At 43.0% G+C, this 18,456-nt stretch overlaps 1 protein-coding gene across 13 annotated transcripts in view; it reads left to right on the top strand.

Annotated features, from left to right (window-relative positions):
- FOXP1 (forkhead box P1) overlaps window positions 1-18,456 on the top strand; it is a 494,548-nt gene that overhangs the window by 53,653 nt on the left and 422,439 nt on the right. For 12 of the 13 annotated variants that reach the window (XM_073351104.2, XM_073351110.2, XM_073351096.2 and 9 more), the window contains one exon: window positions 3,700-3,830. The exons of the other annotated variant lie outside the window; for it this stretch is intronic. The gene's annotated coding sequence lies outside the window, so the exon portion shown is untranslated. The remainder of the gene's footprint in view (window positions 1-3,699; window positions 3,831-18,456) is intronic. 13 annotated transcript variants of the gene reach the window in all.

Genomic DNA, 18,456 nt, shown 5'->3' with positions numbered 1-18,456 from the left:
ATACAAAATTGTGTGTGTGTGTGTGCATAGTGTGGCTGAGAGAAAAATCATTGGATAAAATAGTCTAATGTGATTTCATTGCAGTTGATACACTTTAAAGGGCAATGGAGCATAAAAAGGATTAAAGTCCCACCTTTAATCAGGATGTAGAAACTTAAAAAAGCCTGAAACTATATTTGATGTTGAGCAAAAGCTGATTTTAGTGAAAATCCAGCTAGGGTGGGGAGATAGGATTGCTAGTGCCCCAGCAGCTGCCACTGGAACATAATGAGAAGAGTCTTTCCCTCAGGAGCAATATCCTGGAAAGCAGATGATGTGGTGGCTTTGCCACATATTCCAAATAGGAGGTAGGCATATACTGGTGGTGATATTTTGATCACTCTACTGTGCTAACCACAGTTCCCCAGTTGTCTGTTTCTCTCACAAACACCGTCCCAGGCTGCGCCACAAGCATGGGGGTGAGGAGGGGATCTCCCTGCTTATCAGCCTCTTCCTTCTTCATATCCTTCCTTAAAGCTCTGCTCCGCTGTGATGCGCACGGAATAGTGACTTCTGCTAACAGCTGGGCAGGTAGCTTGTTGCGATTTACTGTGATTGCTGCTACTGATTGGCTTATAACATCTATGAATGGTGCACACGTTCCAGAATATTCTGTGTGAAATCCTGGCCTCAATGACATCAGTGGCAAAACCTCCCATTGACTTCAGTGGGGGCAAGGATTACTGTTATGTCTTGTCCTTTTCAGAAGGCAAGCTCTTTGAGCAGAGATTGTTTACTACGGGTGGGGTTTTCAAATGTCTGCTTCATATGTTTGTGCAATGCCTGGTGTTGAATGGTGTCAACCTGGTTGAGTCCTCTTGGAGTTACCACAATGAAAATAATTAATGAGTATGTATACCTCCAGGGTTCTGGCCTGACTCCCAGCTTAATGTATGTGGGGGGGACCTTCTGAAATTACTTGCATTTTCTTCCACAGCCCAGGCAAGAGCCTAATCTCTCTTGGAACTTAAATAGTAACATTTTCAAAATGTCTTTAAAAATAAATTTTAAGCCTCTAAAGTTAATTTTTGTTGGGTTCAAGGTTGTGGACGATGTGCACAATAACCTGAGGATCTTGGCCTGTGCACCATTTGACCAGTCTATCTTCACTGCTGCACCAACTAAATTCAGGCCAAGCAGTTCTGTTGTGTTCTCTTCTATCTAGATCCCCATGCTCCTAAGGGAAATAAAAATAATCTATATGAAACCAGCAACTGTCCCAGATTTCAGGTCATAGGTGGCAAATATGAGACCTCTTGGATTCTGTCTCTAGACATGGGCTCTGCAGTAGAGAGATGATCTGGTGTTAGGGCACTAGCCTAGAACTTGGGAGACATGAGTTCAAGTCCCTGATCCACACCAGGCTTCTTGCGACATTGAGCAGGTTACTTAGGCTCTCTGTGCCTTAGTTCCCCGTCTGTATAATGGGGATAATAGAACTTTCCTGCTTCAGAGGTGTTGGGGGGGGAGGGGAGGGAGATAAAATACACTGAAGGTTGTGAGGTTCTCAACTATTATGGTAACAGGAGCCTGAGAGATCCTGCACAAACACAGTGCATGTAGGCTCTAGCGCAGCTACAGACCCATCAGTGTATCCAACAGGCTCCATAATAAACCTAGCTTTCCTAGGCATTTCTGAAATACTTCCTTAAGGAATCTTGAAAACGTGTATAAAAATATAGCTTGATCTAAGATTAAGGTCACTTTTGGCCTGTAGGTATTGCAGAGTATTTCTGAGTGTCTGAAACCTAGGTCCTGTTTAGTGTAAATGGTGGCGAACAAACTTTTGGGTCTACTCATGTTTTCTAGAGCCATCTAGTAATAGGAACCTTTCTGGACAATGTAACACGTTTTCTGCTTCCATGCATTTTATATGAGAAATGGAAGCTCTAATACTTTTTGCAGCAGGGAAAAGAGAAATCCCTTTGGTTAGAGAAGTCTCTTTTTTTTTTTTTTTTTTTTGGGGTCCCATTATGTTCCATTCAGGTATTGTTGATATAAAAACTCTCAGATGTGCCTTAGGAAAACTTGATTTGGAATGTAGTTGTAGCCTTGTTGGTCCCAAGATATTAGAGAGACAAAGAGGTTGAGGTAATGTGTTTTTTATTGGGCCGACTTCTGTTGGCGAAAGAAACAAGCTTTCGAGCTTACACAGAGCTCTTCTTCAAGTTTGAGAGAGGAAAAACTTGGCAGCCTGCCAAAATAAACACATGAATATTTGAAAGCTGGGGTCATGCTGCTGCCCAAGCAACATCCGATACGGCCCAGGGAATGCCTGGGAGCCTCCAGAGCAGCTGGATTGCAGGGGTCAGAGGTAGAAATGGATGACGATAGCCATGACAGGTGGGCATCTCTCTTTTGAGGTAGTACATGCATCATGTAAGGCAGAATTCTCTCCCCTAGTCCATTCAGTCCCTCACACCCCCTTCCTCTGGCTGGCAGATCAGTTTTGCTCTGCCTGATGTCACTCACCTAGTCTTACCAGTTGGGCCGTAAAGCTGACATTCTCACTTGCCCAGGCCCTGATTCAGGAAAAATAATAATAATAGACTCATGCATTCCAAGGCCAGAAGGGGTCAGTGTGGCCATCTGGTCTCACCTGTATAACATAAGCCATAGAATGTCCCCCAAATAATTCCTAGAGAAGATCTTTTTTAGAAAAAGTCCAGCCTTGATTTAAAAATTGCCAGTGATGGAGACTGCTGCAACCTGTGGTAAATTTGTTCCAAAGATTAATTACCCTCACTGTTAACAATTTGCACCTTATTTCCACGTAGTATATAGGCGGGTGCTTAAGTCCCATTGAAGCCAATGGGATTTAAGCATGTGATTAATTGCTGTCCTGAATTAATCACATGCATGAGACCCAAATAATGCTTCTCTTTGGACCATGGTCCAGGACAGTAGGATTTTCCCCCTCCTGGACAAGACACTTTATTAATGAAGAAGATACAAAGTGATTTCAAAGTAACTCTATTAGTAAAATGACTGTTTAGTTAGTGTGTACAGTAAACAGCATCCTTAGAGCCAAGCTTAAACTCAAATATGTTACTGTTAGCCAGGGAAAAAATCAAATTTGTATTTTCTTAACTGCTGAAGTATCCTGTGTGCAAGTTTTACCTCTCCTCTTCTTCTCCACTCCCCCTCAGCATCAAATAGTTTTTTACATGTTTTTCCTTAGAAGAAAGATTATTGCTAAAGAGATTTTGTTTTGTTAAGGTTTTGTCAGGATGAAATGAGCAAAGGGAGGATAAATATCTGACTAACTCAGTGACCCTGTTTCATTTTGATAATGAAGTAGGTTAAAATCCCTGAAACGGTACTGTGTTTTCGAACAGAGTATCTGCTAGGGTGTTGACTAATTTTGGTATTGAAAATGAACATAAACTTATAAATCAGCAGAGGAAATTAGATACTTGAAATAATAGCACCTTTTAAAAAATGCTGCCTTCCTGCCTTAAAAGTTTCAATTTTATTTATAGCGAAAAAAGATCTTTATATGACACAATAACATTTGATTTATTGCAAGAATATTTTAATAGGGGGCTTTCCCCACCTCCAGCATTTATACTTTCCTTTTTGTTTTCAAGTTCAGAGAAGTGGTGGGCTTGGGCTTAGTTCTAGCTAAGTGAAGCTTTAAAACATGTTTTTGTCTTTCAGTCAATCTCCTGAGAACCACTTTCTGAGTGATTCCAGCTTCCGAACATGTTTCCCATGGTAGGGGTTTTGATCCCTTGCCAGATTTGCCCTGAGCCATGAGTGAATATGTGTGATACCCACAAGTAAAACTGGTGAGTCAACTAACCCAAGTCTGTAGTAATTTTTTTTTCCCCTTGTTACTTGGTATGCTTTAGTTTTTTAGTATTGTTTTGTGCTTAAAAATATGTCAATAGTTTTCTGCTGTATAATATATAAGAATCTGATTAAATAATAGAAAAAAATCCCAAAGCTTACATGAAAATGCAAGCTGTTGTAGATTTTTGGTGATGGGGTTGGTATAAACAGGTAATGTGAAAAACTGAAACCGTGTTGATAGGCATGGTCTAAGCATGGCTTCGCAGGCACTGAACGTCACAATTAAATATGGATATATAGAGGCCTTTTTTCCGTGGCATAATTATTGCTTTGCTTCCAAAGGAGCCAAAACCAGAAAACAATTAGTTATCACTGTTTTGCCTCGCTTATATCCCAGTGACAAAATGGTGTCATTGGTACACAAGAGAGCTGTCTTATCACATACTCCTGCCTTGTTAGCTTGGCATCCCGCAGCACAAAGTTTTCCATTGTTCAAGGTGAAATCCTAGATACCAAGCTTGGCTTCTCCATCGACATGCACGATCCAGCCTGGACAAGTGGTGGGTGGGTGGGGGTGAGGGGGTGTGTGTGCCTGATCCTCTATTAATGTAATGTTGCCATTTGCCCCTGTTACTGTCCATATGCAGTCCCCCTGGTGACCCCTTACGTGTAGCTGTCTAGTAATCTGGTTAGGCCCCTTTTGGGACTGGGCTATCAGTTCAGCTCTCATGAACTGGCTGGATGGTTGGTGCAGAAAGAGTGTTGGAGCTACTCTGAATTCCTCCCTGCAGCTCCACCAGCCTGGAGAACAGGGTTCCAAAGTCACTGACAAACTGAGATCACTCACATGGCATGTCCTGCCTTTTGCTTATGAACTGGGCGGGATGGGGACGAAAAAAGTCAGGAAAACAGGAATTATTTTATTTGCAAGAAAATTAAAGGATACGAATAAGGAGGCTTTTAAAAGCAGGAAATATGAATAATTAAATTGCATTGGAGATGGGGATATAAATTGTTTCTTGAAAATAAACTTGGGTTTCTGGCACATGTTTAATATCCCTCTGTATATTAGGTAACCCATTTCCATTCAAAGATTATGAAAACACAGAAATTCACACATCAGTGAATTGTGAATTTTTTTAAAAGGTTCTGTGCTTTTTTCTTTTTTTCCAGAGGTAGCATAATTACCATGTCATTTAGCAAAGATTATAATAACTGCTCAATTTTTACCGACTGGTGTAGTAAACAGTTGAATAAACCCATATGGCAATTGAAAGTGTGTGTGTGTGAGAGAGAGAGAGAGAGAGAGAGTGAGAGAGAGATTTCTACCAGTTCCTTCATATATGAATTACCAACCTTGCTAATGTGACCAAGATCCTAAAATGGGGAGCAATTCCAGATTTCTCCAGTGATGTCTAGCTGGGCAAGAAACTCCTCCGTGCTCCATAGCAAACTGGTCTATTGACTTCAGTGATGATGCTAGTTAATTAATTTAGTTTCCAATAAAGCATGCATAGAAAACTTGTATAGGTATGTGGAAGATATTTTTTTCCTTAGTAATATCGTTCTATCAATGTGGTGTTCACGCCTTTCCCAGAATTCTATCTAAGGATGGAAAGTTGCCTGGCAGTGTACTGTGGTGGGGCTGGTGTAAGGGTGACTTGCTTTTTCCATCTTCCTGTTCAGCAGTCGCTAGAGGACAGCTATGAGGAACAATCCTTTCCCCTGTTGCAATAAAATCCACCTTTACATATATCTATCGCTGCTTTCCCCATGTTGAGCCTTCATGATGATGTCAAGAATTCATTCACAGCCCGTAGATTTTAGAACTTTCCAGCTTATTGAGTAACAAAATGTGATTCCTGCTAATTGTGTTGACTGAATACTTAAAGCCTTTGGAAGAGAAGAGTTCTTTTTCTAAAGCATAGCATCTACTTGTGTACTATTTTATGGCAGGCAAAGGTCATCTGGGGCAAGCAGCCAGAACAGTGAATTTCCTCATTGCAAGGCATAAGAAAATGAGACTGAAAGAGATGGGAAAGATTTAAACAAATTGCTCATCGTTACGAATTTTTAAAGTCAAGAAATTGGTGCTGTATAAGTTTTTTAAATTGGAGATAACCATGCTTGCCCAATAAATTGACTTGGGAACAGAAGAAATCAAAATAATGGTTTGGTGCTTAAAGTCTGGATTTTCTGAAAGGTTTTGCACAGCTTCACCAATGGAGTTCGGTGTTCTGAACCCCAAGCTCATTGGAGACTTATAAAACTGCTACTTTTCTTTTCAGCTACTTAGCATCCTTTAGAGCAGTGCTACTCAAAGTGGTGGTCCACGGACTGGTGCCAGTCCGTGAGCCATTGGCTGCCGGTCTGCGCGCACATTGGGGTAAAAAAATTGCTGGTCCCCCACATAAGAGAGCTTGAGAAGGAATGCCTTAGAGAGTTAATGTATTTTATGAGCATTCAGAGCAGACCTCCCCACCCCCCATGTAGGAAGGGGTGCTATCATCTACATTATAGCTACCGTTATTCCAAACAAGGAAGTCTAGATGGGATATCACTTTCATAACTGGTTCTTAGTTATTTGTAGGGGTTCATATAGTTTACAGTGCTCCTTTGTTGGCAGGGAAGCAAGGGATCATAGCTCTGTTTCTAGTCATACTCACACTAGTGTATATATCAGGAGTAAATTTACTGAAGTCAGTGGAGTTATACTAGCATATATCCATGGAACAGAGTTGGGATGCAGCCCTGAGACCAGAAGTTCAACTTGGTTCTCCTGCATCGGAGTATGGGGGACAACCAGTCAGCTGTTGGGCTAGGTCTTAACAGCACATTCTTCTAGGACAAAAGTGCTATCTGTCTCCCTTACTACTGCAAAACACCAGTGGATCAAGAAACACTTCGTTCTGCTCAAACTTTCTATCCATGAAACTTTTCTACTGGGGGGAAAAGTAATTTTAACAATTTAATATACTACATAATATGTTTTATAAGCTAGTGTGGATGATCCTAAGTATTTTGGTCTTTTTCATAACACAATGAACCTAATATTGGTAAAAATACAGATCTTAGATGCCACCATAAGGAGAAGCTGGATTTAATAAACAGTTATGAATGTTGGCAGCTGCCTATCAGATTGTATAACATCGACTGTAGCACACAGAGAAAGTGTCAACTTACATTTTATCTCTGAAGTATTTTCAAAGCATTTATTTTGCTTTCTTTTGAGTCCTTAACCTAATTTAAGTTATATAATTGCCTGAATATTTTTCCACAGAGCTAATTGGCTAGTTGCCAGCATGGAAACCATTGTTTGACTTGATGATGATCAGAAATTAACATGACATTTGCGTGGTGGTAATGGAATATTTGTAATGTAATTCATGACTGTAAGAAAGAGACCATCGTCCCCCACCTATGATCTGCAGGAGGGACTCAGAGGATGATGAAGTGCTCCCAGCAGGCACCTCACAGCAGTGGCCAGCCAATCTCTATGTCAAATTTAGTTTTAAATTCTTCAGACAAAGCTGTAATGCTTACCAATTAATTACTACAAATGTCAATTAAAAAATCTACCAAATAATATGGTAAGATTAAATTTCAATTAAAAAATTACATTTAACAAAGAAGATATAACATTATTTTAATGAATTCTGCTGAAGGTGACAGTTTATCTAGATATATTTATACTGTGTAGGTGGATCTAAATTCATTGGATAATGTTAACTGTGTTACTTCATATACAAATTAGTTGTGAAAATTATTTCTACTGTGGCTATGTCCTGGAGGAGATGGGGCATCAAGGGGCATTTCTCATCCTGAGAAGAAAGGAGAATTTTGAGCCTTTTAAGTATAGAAATCTTTTCACGCTTAAAATGAAAGATCTATCATAACCCTTCTTATTAGCTGAATTCATGTTATATCTCAGTGCTTTATATTTATAAAACTGAATATAGATTTTTGATAGTGGATTAGAACGAGACCTAACTTTTGTTGTGACTGTATTTATTTTCTTACAACAGTTTCCCAGTTAAATCTGCTTTGATGTAGATGTTTTCCATTCTTCCTATGAGCCTGCTAATGGAATTATTTCATGCACATATCTGCCTGTGAAGGTAGTAGATTGTAAATGGTGAGCAGAGTTTTAGTTGTATGGCCCCTAGCAAAGACCCCAGTTCAGCAAGCTACTTAAGCATGTGCTTACATTTTAAACACCTGAATAATTCCATAAATCAGTGGGATTACAAATGTTTAAAGGTAGGCGTATGCCAAAGTACTTTGCTGAATCGTGGCCAAAATGGAACTGGCAAAGTAAAACGCATGTACCATGATAAACTTTTGTATTTACTCATAGTAGATATGACAAACTTTTAATAAAACAATAACGTATTAGAACAAGAATGTTGTTTGAGTTTTCTGTGTTAATTTCATAACTGAAATTGTATATTGGAAGTAACAGGATGTTTTATTCAACATAGAAAATCTGTTGTCTGCTAAAGGATATAATACATAAAGTTCTTGGAATCTTGGGTTAAAATGCAAAGGTACTGAAAGCCTTGGCAGTCTGGAGGGTTCAGAGAGGCCTGCATTCTGATTGGTGGAAAGTAATCCCCACCCAGGCATAGAAATCATGGCAGTATGGAGGCACACAAATGAGAGTTAATATTTATTCTCTGACCTCCTAATGCTAAATATCAGGGAGTAGCTTAGGACACTAGAGAAAGTATATTTAACATTTCTAACCCTAGTCTGATTTATTTCCATCAGTTTTTATTATTTCCTTTTGGCACTGTCATATCTGAAATGGCATATAGGGAACAGGACATAATAAAGACAAGTATTTTGAATTGTTTCAAACCAGAGCTGGAAAAATCCACCCTCCAGTAGCAAATTAAATGCTTTCTCTTGCTAGTGTGGGGGCCTGAGGCACCAATTTCAGCAGCATTTAAGTATCTTTTTTAAAAAAATGAAATTCTAGCCCCCCCCTCCCTCCCATGGCTATGAAGAAAAGTTACCAAATATAAAGTAACGCTTTGTTCCTGGGTCTGCAAATAAGCAGCTCCGGTAGCTCGACTGCTGCTCAAGCTTTGCCAAGCGGTGGCTGAATGAAACTGACAAGACTTTGTTTTATTCTTGCTGTTGAGAAGTGCCTCTGCGCAGCAGTGACAGCTGTAAATCGATTCCACTTCACCCTATTGCCCGATAAAACTATAAACAGCAAAAGTGGTGGACACTGGTGTTTCTCATGGAGGTGGGAGGGCCCAAGGAAATGGGGACTGTGGAAGGAGTAATGTAGCAGAAACATCTTCTCCACACCCTCTCCCAGCAGTCAGGGGGCTGGGAGAAAGTTAGACTCCTATTCTTTCAACAGCAGCCAGGAAGTTGCAAATGGGAGAGAAAACGGAAAGCTGTTTCTCTCTTCCAGCAGCTAGAAGGGGAGTGGAGGTTCACAGTTACTGGATGCCTGTTGGCCAGAGGCTGACACAGCAGCTGGGCTCTGAAGCCGGCTCTTCTTAAGGATCTGTCTTCCCTGAGGCTTTTTGCCTCTGGACCTAGCCTGCTCTTCTTCGTCCTGAGAATGTGCTTGTGCCTTCAGGTTGACTTTCTTCTGGCACTTGTTGAACAGCACCTGTATGTGGGTGCCCTGAGGAATGTGATAATCTTGACAATTTCCAGACTTGCAGAAGCTGTAAGTTATATTATCTCCAGGAATTCTATCTCCAATTTCCCTCTTTGTATCAGTCAACTAAGCCTTTGAGACAAGAACATTCTTTGTTTTCAGTTGGGAGCACTTCTGTCTAGTGAGCCCTTTGGTTGCCTGGTGTTAGGAAGGTCAAGAAGCAGAGGCCTTTAGTAGCCTTACTAAATACCTTTGGATGATGGAGGGATGAGCCCTTCCGATGTGACCTTTGTTACAAATTCCCTTTTGACCTGTGACATTTTTTTACTATAAGCCATGGCAGCTGCAGTGAATCCCAGGAAAACTAAACTGGGAGAGGGCATCAAAATAGACTTCCGCCATGACCACCAGCCTTTATTTATCAGGAAAATCCAAGTTTGCAACCAGTAAGCTGAGTCTTACAAATATGCAAGTCTTATTTTAGGGAAAAATCAGTGTCAACTGCAAAACTTTCCATTCGAAAAAGACAAAAATTCTCCTTTGTAGCCTATATTAATTCAGGTGCCCTTAAGAGATGGATAACTGCTCCCACCAGGACGTTCACATGACAGAGAACCACCAGGTCAGGTCAGAGGAGACTGAGGTCACTGACAGAATTTATCCCTGTCTTCACACCCTACACACTATTGTAGTAATCTTTGTCCAAAGTATGTTATGTCAGGTATTATTGAAAACTCATAATTTGCTAGTCAGTGTTGTCCTGATAAAAGTATGTGTGGCAACATTGTGTGTGGAGTTAAGATTCCCCTGTATGATGTCATTAACACATGTTCTAAACCCCACAGCCTTGACCAAACAGAAGTTGGCAAACAGGTCTGATCTAAACAAAGGTCTTGTCTACACTACGAAATTAGGTTGAATTTTTAGAAGTCGGTTTTGTAGAAAGCGTTTTTATACAGTCGATTGTGTGTGTGTCCCCACACAAATGCTCTAAGTGCATGTCGTCGGTGGAGTGTGTCCACGGTACCGAGGCAACCATCGACTTCCGGAGCATTGCACTGTGGGTAGCTATCCCACAGTTCCCGCAGTCTCTGCCACCCATTTGAATTCTGGGTAGAAATCCCAGTGCCTGATGGGGCTAAAACATTGTCGCGGGTGGTTCTGGGTACATATCGTCAGGCCCCCCTTCCATCCCTCCCTCCGTGAAAGCAAGGGCAGACAATCGTTTTGCGCCTTTTTTCTTGAGCTATCTGTGCAGAAGCCATACCACGGCAAGCATGGAACCCGCTCAGCTAACCGTCACCGTATGTCTCCTGGGTACTGGAAGACACGGTACTGCATTGCTACGCAGCAACAGTTTATTGCCTTTTGGCAGCAGACAGTGCAGTATGACTGGTAGCCGTCGTTGATGTAGTCCTGGGTGCTCTTTTAACGGACCTCGATGAGGTCGGGGGCGCCTTGGCAAACATCGGAGTGACTCAGCCAGGTCATTTCCCTTTTAAGTTTCGTCTCATGGCAATTCAGTCCTACCAGCTGTGCACTCTTTTAATCTACAGCCAGCAGAAGACGATGGCCAGCAGTCATACTGCACTGTCTTCTGCCGAGCACCCAGGTGATGAAGATGGCTAGTGGTCGTACTGCACAGTCTGCTGCTAGCAAGATGTATAAAGATAGATGAAGTGGATCAGAACAAGAAATAGACCAGATTTGTTTTGTATTCTTTTTCTCCTCCCTCCTGCCGTGAAATCAATGGCCTGCTAAACCCAGTTTTGAGTTCTATCCTTGAGGTTTTGAGTTCTGACCTTGAGGGGGCCATTCTGTTTCTCACAAAGCCACCCCCTTTGTTGATTTTAATTCCCTGTAAGCCAACCCTGTAAGCCATGTTGTCAGTCACCCCTCCCTCCGCCAGAGCAACAGCAAACAATCGTTTCGCGCCCTTTTCCCTGGATTGCCCGAGCAGGAGCAGACGCCATAGCACAGCAAGCATGGAGCCCATTCAGCTCACCGCAGCAGTTATGACCATTGTAAACACCTTGTGCATTATCGTGCAGTGTATGCAGAACCAGCACCTGAAAAACCAGGCGAGGAGGCGACGGCACCGCCGTGATGAGGACATGAACACACTTTTCTCTAAAACTGCGTTCCCCCGCAATTTGGAGATCATGATGTTAATGGGGCAGCTCATGCCGTGGAATGCCGATTCTGGGCCCGGGAAACAAGCACAGAGTGGTGGGATTGCATAGTGTTGCAGGTCTGGGATGATTCCCAGTGGCTCCGAAACTTTCGCATGCGTAAGGGCACTTTCATGGAACTTCGTGACTTGCTTTCCCCTGCCCTGAAGCACAAGAATACCAAGATGAGAGCAGCCCTCACAGTTCACAAGCGAGTGGCAATAGTCCTGTGGAAGCTTGCAACTCCAGACAGCTACCGGTCAGTCGGGAATCAATTTGCAGTGGGCAAATCTACACTGGGGGTTGCTGTGATGCAAGTAGCCAACGCAGTCACTGAGCTGCTGCCATCAAAGGTAGTGACTCTGGGAAACGTGCAGGTCATATGAGATGGCTTTGCTGCAATGGGATTCCCTAACTGTGGTGGGGCTATAGACAGAACGCATATCCCTTGGGACCGGACCACCAGGGCAGCCAGTACGTAAACCACAAGGGGTACTTTTCCATGGTGCTGCAAGCAGTAGTGGATCACAAGGGACGTTTCACCAACATCAACGTGGGATGGCCGGGAAAGGTTCATGACGCTCACGGCTGCAGGAAGGGATTTACTTCCCAGTCCAGAAAATAACTGTTGGGGATGTTGAAATGCCAATAGTTATCCTTGGGGATCCAGCCTACCCCTTAATGACCTGGCTCATGAAGCCGTACACAGGCAGCCTGGACAGTAGTAAGGAGCGGTTCAACTATAGGCTGAGCAAGTGCAGAATGGTGGTAGTGTGCGCATTTGGACGTTTAAAGGGTCGCTGGGGCAGTTTACTGACTTGCTTAGACCTCAGTGAAACCAATATTCCCACTGTTATTACTGCTTGATGTGTGCTCCACAATCTCTGTGAGATTAAGGGGGAGACATTTATCGCGGGGTGGAGGTTGATGCAAATCGCCTGCCCGCTGAATACACTCAGCCAGGCACCAGGGCGGTTAGAAGAGCACAGCAGGAAGCGGTGCGCATCAGAGAAGCTTTGAAAACCAGTTTCATGACTGGCCAGGGTACTGTGTGACACTTCTGTTTGTTTCTCCTTGATGAAAACCCGCCCCTTTGGTTGACTCTGATTTCTTGTAAGCTTCCCGCCTTTGATCACAGCTTGCTTGCAAAGGAAATAAAGTCACTATCGTTTAAAAAACATGTATTTTTTATTAATTGATTATAAAAATAGGGAGATAACTCACAAGGTAGTCCGGGTGGGGTGTGGGAGGAGAGTCAGAGGGAAGGAAAAGGCCACTTTAAAACTCGTTGAACGCCAGCCTTCTGTTGCTTGGGCTGTCCACTGGGGTGGAGCGGTTGGGTGCCTGGAGCCTCCCCCCGCGTTCTTGGGTGTCTGAGGAGGCTATGGAACTTGGGGAGGCGGGAGGGCGGTTAAGTAGGGGCTGCAGCAGCCGTCTGTGATCCTGCTGCCATTCCTGAACCTCCACCAGAGCATGTCCTTTGGATCCCGCAGTATCCACAGCGTTTCCTCATGCCTCCTCTGATCTTCCCGCTGCCACCTCTCCTCATGTTCATCAGCCACTGTCCTGTACTCTGCTATTGTGTCCCTCCATACAGCTCTGTCGGTGCCAGATGACTGCATGAGCTCAGAGAACATGTCATCGCACGTGCGTTTTTATTTCACCGCCTTATCTGAAGTAGCCTCTGGGATGGAGGAGGGGGGCTTGAAACATTTGCAGCTGCTGGAGGATAAAAGGGAGTGAAGTATTTTAAAAAGATACATTTTACAGAACAATGGCTATAGTCTTTCACAGTGAACAACACTATTCACATTACATAGCACACGTAATTTTTGGTACAAGGTCGCGTTTTGCATCTTATATTGAATGCCTGCGACTTTGGTGTTAGAGATCACACACGCAGGGCCGGGCAACAGCATTCAGCTTGCAGGCGGCCATGGTAAGCAATAGTCTTTCAGCTTCTGCAACCTTCATAACAGCAGCCCCCTCCTTTCCCATACCAAGCAAAGCCTGTTGAGTTGGCCATTTACTGCTGCAGTTTTCCTGTTAACATGCAGCAGCAGAAACCAAACTAAACCCCTCCCCCTATCCAATTCTCTGGGATGATTGCTTTTCCCCTCCCCCCACTGCCTGGCTGGTATCAGGGAAGATCCCTGCTAGCCAAACGCGAACAACTCAGCGCCAATGGCCCCCCCTCCCACCGCATGGCTAACTGAGGATAACACAGAGAGATAAAGCATGGATGTTGCTTGAATGCCAGCAAACACCGGGACCATACGGTGCCAGGCTTTGTCATGCAATGATACCAGATTGCTTGCTACTAGTATGGCGTGGTAAAGTGTCCTACCTTGGAGGACAGAATAAGGCTGCTCTCCCCAGAAACCTTCTGCAAAGGCTTTTAGAGTACCTTTGGGAGAGCTTCATGGAGATGTCCCTGGAAGATTTCCGCTCCATCCCCAGACACGTTAACGGACTTTTCCAGTAGCAGTACTGGCCACGAATGCATCCCAAGTCCTCAGGGCTACTTAATCATTAAAAAATGGTTACTTTTATAACATGTATTATATTTAAAAAGGTACACTCACCAGAGGTCCCTTCTCCAGCTTCGTTGGGTTGGGTGGGTATTTCAGTCAGAGTGATAAAAAGATCCTGGCTGTCGGGGAAAACGGTGTGCTGTGTGCTCTCCCCAAGCTCGTTGTCCTCCTCATCTTCCCCATTTGCAAAAACCTCAGCCCTGGTGGAGAGTATCCCATCCTCAGAGTCCACGGACAGGGGTGGGGTAGTGGTGGCGGCCCCCCCCCTAGAACTGCATGCAGCTCAGCGTAGAAGCGGCATGTCTGGGGCTCTGTCCCGGAGCGTCCGTTTGATTCTTTGGTTTTCTGGTACGCTTGTCTGAGCTCCTTAAGTTTCACGTGGCACTGTGTTGCGTCCCTGATGTAGCCCCTGTCCCTCATGGCCTCTGAGAGTTTTTTTTTTAAATGTTTTGGCATTTTGTCTTTTGGAACGTAGTTTTGATAGCACGGATTCCTCTCCCCACACAGCGATCAGACCCAGTACCCCGTTCGGTCCATGCTGGAGCTCTTTTTCGATTCTGGGACTGCATGGTCACCTGTGCTGATGAGCTCGCCTGGCCAAACAGGAAATGAGACTCAAAAGTTTCCAGGGCTTTTCCTATACACCTGGCCAGTGCATCGGAGTTCAGAGCGCTGTCCAGAGCGGTCACAACGGTGCACTGTGGGATAGCTCCCGGAGGCCAATACCTTCGAATTGCGTTCACACAAACCCTAATTCGAAACGGTGATGTCGATTTCAGCGCTAATCCACTCGTTGGGGAGGAGTACAGAAATCGGTTTTAAGAGCCCTCTATGTTGGGAAAAATGACTTCGTTGTGTGGACGGGTGCAAGGTTAATTCGGATTTAATGCTGCTAAATCCGACATAAACTCGTAGTGTAGATCGGGCCAAAGGAATGTATGCTCTACTTAACTTGCATTTAAGCAGTAAACAGAATCATCAAGCAGCAAGGGAAGACAAAGGAAGTTCAAACAGGTAGAAAAAAACAGTAGGGAACATCCTTCCACATAGACTTTGTCTCCTGGAAAAGTTTCTCAAGAGAGGGACTGTAACTATAAAAAGGAGAGGCAAACGTCCTAAGGGACCCCTCTTACTCTCCCTGCCCATCGCATTCAGAGCACCTGAAGAGACAAAGGAAGCAGCTGTTGGACTCTGGGGGAGGGGTCCTGGCCTGAAGAGTTTGGTCAGTAAGACTGTGTAAGCATGTGGGAAGAGAGCTTTGCTTTGAATCTAATATTGTTTATTGAGTTAGGCACTAAAAGGCATTTTACCTTTTACTTTTCTTGTAACCATTTCTGACTTTCATGTCTCATTGCTTGTACTCACTTAAAATCTCTCCTTGTAGTTACTAAACTTGGTCTGTTGTTTTATCTAATCCAGTGTGTTCAAGTTGAAGTGTGTGGGTAACTCCATTTATGGTAACAAGTAGTGTGGATATTATTCCCTTAAAGAAATAATGGACTTAATATATTCATACTTTTCAGGAGAGGGCTGGGCAGTACAGGACATACGTTTCTGGGGGGGAAATCTAAGACCAGGAGTGCGTTAGGGTCACCCTGTGGTAATTTTTAAGGATGGTAAGAGCCTAGGTGTGGCTGGCTGCAGCACACATACAGACATAGCTGGGAGTGGCGCTCCTGCTGGAGGCTGTTTGTGAGCAGCAAGGCTTGTAAAGGGCACCCCAGGTTACGGGGCTGCGTGATGCAGTTACTCATTGGTCTGGATTGTACCCTGATAGGTCAGTCACACAGTGGTAGAAATGCAGCACAGTTCGGTAGACGTTGTCATACCATGGCTTAAAATACACAGACATGGGGCAAACAACATAGGGAACGTTTGACTCCGTGAGAAAGTTCTCTGAGCTGCTCATGGGCTACCCTCTTAGAAGCTACTGGAAGTTTTGCTGTTGGCTTCAAGGAATGCAGGATAAGACACTTCGTCCTAACTCTGCTGCACGTGGTTGGAAGGGGGTCTGAAGGGTTCCTTCAGTAGGAAAATATGAGACCTAAGTTACTCCCACAGGGACGCAGTCATTATACCATCATGCCGATAAAGCCCTTTGGGGGATAATATGCAGCTGAAATGCCTTTATACTCCATTAATATTCCTTTCCAGCAGAGCTTTAAGAGTGTATGTATGTTTGTTTGATGATTTCAGTACATGAACAAACTTAGCTGAGGACTATTTGCCAGGAAAATTCCCGTTGTAAATAGTTATGGGCAATATCCTTTCAGCATGGTTGGGCAATCATCAAGTAGCTGAGGGGTTTTTTAATATAAAACCAAGTGGTAACTTCCAATGGATGTGGGCACTCTGCCAGCCCTTTTGAATGTGTCCCTTCAGTATTGCTTCCCAGGCCTGTTATTCTAGGTCTTCATGGATTGATCTCTCACATATCTTCGCCTAGACTTATGTATGAGGGGAATACCCCTTGGAAAAGACTGAGATACCCCTCTGCTTTTTTGATAACCTGCTTCAGGGACACAGTGCAGTTGTTGAAGCCTTTTGTGTTCCTTTGGTATGAACGATGTACTTTGAGCCTGATTCTCTTCATGGTGAAGTTAGTGGCAGTTGTTTTTCTATCTAGGCAGGTACTTGCATGGCCCCATAGCTGAATGATCAAAGTGTCCGTGCCCAATTGACGTGAGAGGCAACAGGATCTGACTCTCTTGCAGTCAGAAATGATGTCTGAGGTTTTTGCTTTTTATTGTTACCACTGAAGCGCTGACAAAAGCAATAATACAACTGCTGCTGTTCAGAGAAGAAACAATGACTACAGCTGAAGAGGAGAAAACAATATTTATGAATGAAAGAAACCCCACCCTCATTATTTTCCCCTTAAAAAAAAACACATTGCCCTTCTATTTGTTTCCATGTGGAATTACCCTTTGGGGTAGGGAAGTTTTTCTTCCAGGTTTACTTTAAATAATTTACAACAGTCCTGTTTCAGATCAAATCCTTAGGTCTTTACTGTGTATTTTATGCCAGCAAAATTCCCAGTGAAATCAATAGGGACTTTTTTCCTGAGTAAGGAATGAGTAAAGACTAATTCCCATTGAGTTAAATGGGAACTGAGCCTGAGTAAATGCAGGAAAAAGCCTCTGTTTTGGCTTAAAAAATCCCTTTCCTATTGAATAATTGTCGTGTCAGACAATGTGATTCCCGTGCATTAAAGATCAACAAACACTCCACACCGTGGCTCAGTGCACACCTGAAGTGTCTTCAGCCATCATAACACATGGGCTTTTTGTACCTTATTGCTTAGTTATTCGCTTTTTGGAGACTTCAACAAAAACTCCTCAGGCACCATTCAGTGAGTTAAAGATGGTGTCATTTGTAGAGATTTGGCCTTAACCTGGAATTTCCATGTTTTTGTGGGTTTAAGTCAAACCTTAACATTACTTCTGTGTAATGTTTTTGTGGTTTAATGTTCTTCGGGTTTTTTTTTTTTTACAGTATTTCTTTTCAGTTCTGTCAGTGAAGTGTATGAAAGTTGACAAGTGTAAATATGTAGTTAGACAATTTAAGAAGTGTATTATTTACTGATCGACCATAATGGCTCCTTGGAGCCATTATACTCAATCATATCATGTCAATCTGCTGCAGTTATTATGATGGTAGTACAGATATGCATATTTTTTTTAAAGAGAAAAACATTGTGCTTGTGTAAAAGCTGTTTTTAATTGTCAACATGTTCTCTTTAAAAGAAAAAAAAATCAATAGTTTAGCCTATCGTTTGGCTAACAGCCTAAAAAGGTAAGACTAAGCTTATAGGAAGACCAGAAAAGGCTATTGTTGGCACGTCAAAGTGATGGCTTATTTCTTGTATTCTAGTGTGGCTGGTTTATGTCACCCCCAGTTTTAGGGGAAATCTAGAACCCATAACTTGGGTCTTGGCAGGGATAAAGATTTCCATTAGATCTCTGCATTTTTTGGGCCTACTCCTGTATAGTGTACCCTGGATATCCTGGTTGTGCTTACAACATTAGCAAATGGCTGCTCTGAGAAGACAGTGCCTATATTAATGCTGTGTTCTTCCTGTAGTTTGCCACAAAAAGTATCTTAGGGAAAGCTAGACTTTGGAAGAGAGGAAAACAAAATGTTGAGTTGTGTGAAATAGAAAAGCAGAGACTGTGTGCTAAAGATGTAAGTACTGTAGTAGACTAGTTTAATTGAAGAGAGAGTTGGAAAGTAGTGAAAGAGCTAAGGGAACAGGAAACCTTTAGGAGAGGAGATCTGAAGAGAAAGTCCAGGA

Source organism: Lepidochelys kempii, chromosome 7 (genome assembly GCF_965140285.1).
Source record: "Lepidochelys kempii isolate rLepKem1 chromosome 7, rLepKem1.hap1, whole genome shotgun sequence".
NCBI lineage: Eukaryota > Metazoa > Chordata > Testudines > Cheloniidae > Lepidochelys > Lepidochelys kempii.
The sequence above is the reverse complement of the archived record's forward strand: the minus strand, read 5'-3'. Positions and strand labels throughout refer to the sequence as shown.